The following is a 2,500-nucleotide window of genomic DNA, read 5'->3' on the forward strand; positions in this document are numbered from 1 at the left end:
TAGGGGTTGATATTTAAGCTGGTGAGCTTATTTATGATGCCCGAGTGAGGTATTGTGTCCAAGGCTTTTGCAAGGTCAAGGTAGGCTGTGTGGACTACCTTCCCTTCGTCTATGGCCTTGGTGACTGTTTCAAAGAAATTGACCAGGTTCAAGAGGCAAGATCTGCCCTTAACAAAGCCGAATTGGGTAGGATCCAGTGTTTGGAGGTTCCCAATGTCTTTGTTTATGAGTTCTATGATGATACGCTCCATAGCTTTGCAGACCAGGCTAGTTAGGCTTATAGGGCAATAGTTTCCAGGGTCTGTTGTGGCACCACCTTTATGGAGTGGGACCACTGTTGCAGTACGCCATTCTTTGGGTACATATCCTGTTGTAAGGCTGAGACTGAACAGTGATTTTAAGTGAGGGTTCAGTTCTTCTTGGAGCTCATGTAAAATGCAGCCCGGGACACCGTCCGGTCCTATTGATGCTGTGTTTTTTGCTTTGGAGAGGGCAGCTCTCACCTGTGCATCTGTGATGTCAGGGAGGCTACACTCTGTTGGGATAGTCATTTGCTCATTTGGGGGGGAGAAGTTTGCACTGAACCTGTCTGCCAGGATGTTGGCAATGTCTGTGGGTTCAGTGTATTTTTTGTCATTTTGCACTCAGAGCATGTCTGGGAGTTTCCACCCAGGTTTCTGACAACTAAAGAAAGCCTTGCGATTATGTTTAGCGTCTTGTGCAATTTTTCTTTTGAAGCTAGCCTTAGATGATTTTATGAGGGATCGTAGTTTCTTGCTTGTACTGATCAGAGTTGCCTTCCCTTTCAGGGATTTTGCTCTATCATGTAGTAGCTTCCTCCTTCTGTTGTACCGCTTATTTATGGCTGGGGTCCACCAGACAGGTCTCCTGCCTTTGGGGGAGTTTTGTCTTGGTTTTATTTGGGATAGCACGATCCATGCATTCCTGTAGGTATCCATAGAATGCGTTTGTAAAGGATTCTGCGGTTTGGGCCGTATTTTCCACTGGCCCTGGGGCTTTGAAGGATTCCACCTCGGTTTTGAGAAGTGGGAAGTTTGCTTTTGAGAAGTTTTTGACCGTGGTTTCCTTTGCTGGGGGTGGGGACGAGATATGGATGTCCATAGTGATTAATTTGTGGTCAGATCTTACCAATGAGGGGTATACCTCTGGTATGGAACATAGAGTCCCCATGTTGGTGATGATCAGGTCCAATATGTTTTCCCCTCTTGTGGGAGTGGTGACCAGTTGTTCCATAGCATTTGAGTTTATAAATTCTAGGAACCGTTGGGCTAGGGTGTTGGGGTTAGAGTAGTGCTCCCAGTCTATGTTTGGGTAGTTAAAGTCACCCAATATAATGGTATTTGGAGAGTCCTTCATATTCTCCAGTGTCTTCAAGAAAGCCGAGTGGGAGGGTGGTCTGTAGCAGGCTACAAACTGGAAGGCAGTTTTGCCCACTGTTAGTTGCACATGGATGGTCTCAGATGCTTCGTGCAGTGCCACTAGCCTGGAGGTATGGGTATCTTTGATGAATATGGATACTCTCCCTCCTCTGTTCGGTCCGAATTTGGGGACGAAAAGCATGGTATGAGGTATAGCCTGGTAGTGTTGGGGTGCTCTCAGGAGCCTTGAACCAGGTTTCTGTTACTGCACAGATATCGATATTCTCCATACTGAGGAGAGCCTCGAGTGTGTGCATCTTGAGGTTTAGACTTTTGGCATTGAGCAGCATTACCCTTAGTTTCTTTTTCCTTGTGTTGTCTAAGGAGGTGGGTTTGTCTTTTGAGCCTTGCCTAAAAAAGGCACTATGGGGTGGCAAGAGCCTTGGCCAGTATTCAAAAACCCAGGGTGACAGGTGCAAGCCGTCCCTAAGCGAACAACGTGGCTTGTCAAGCATGTCATCCCAGGCTGACAGACACTGGATCCCCTTTGGTGACACCAATACTTTAGCCAATTGTTGAAATTGATCATTTTGTCTTTATACTGTGGTATCATTCTTGGTGAGGGTAAGATGCTACTCAAGGTCAGGGTCATACCGGCCTGGGCCACATGATCAGAGAGCTCCTCTATGTCTCTTTTCATTTAATCCAGGGAGGTACATCTCAGGTCATTCACACCAGCATGGACAATGACGGAGTCATATTTGTACTTGCTTTGGAGTGACCTGAGTGTTTGTGTTATGTGGCGGATCCTGGCACCCGACAGGCAGCTTACAGTGACCTTCTCCTTGTTCAGCCTGGTGAGAGGGACGTCCGTGTGTCTGACAATAGAGTCACCTATTACAAGTGTATTAGGTGTGTTGTTTAGCCTTAAGGGCTGTGACTGTGTGGCACACTGACTTTGTGAACTTGATACGTGGGTATTGTTGTGGGGTAGCAGTTGCTTGGATGTCTGCTTTGGAGATCTCTGTTGCTTGGGCAGATTTTTATTTAGAGCCGCCGAGTATGTTTTTGTGTGTTTGTGTTTGGTTTGCTGTTGTGATAGGTCTATGTGAGACTGGATT

The 2,500-nt window shown here is 46.6% G+C and overlaps 1 protein-coding gene across 1 annotated transcript in view; it reads left to right on the forward strand.

The window, feature by feature from the left end:
* Window positions 1-2,500, forward strand: part of PSMC1 (proteasome 26S subunit, ATPase 1) — a 561,132-nt gene that overhangs the window by 488,944 nt on the left and 69,688 nt on the right. The gene's annotated exons all lie outside the window — the stretch shown is intronic.

This window comes from Protopterus annectens, chromosome 6.part0, assembly GCF_019279795.1.
Source record: "Protopterus annectens isolate FY-2018-M chromosome 6.part0, PAN1.0, whole genome shotgun sequence".
NCBI lineage: Eukaryota > Metazoa > Chordata > Ceratodontiformes > Protopteridae > Protopterus > Protopterus annectens.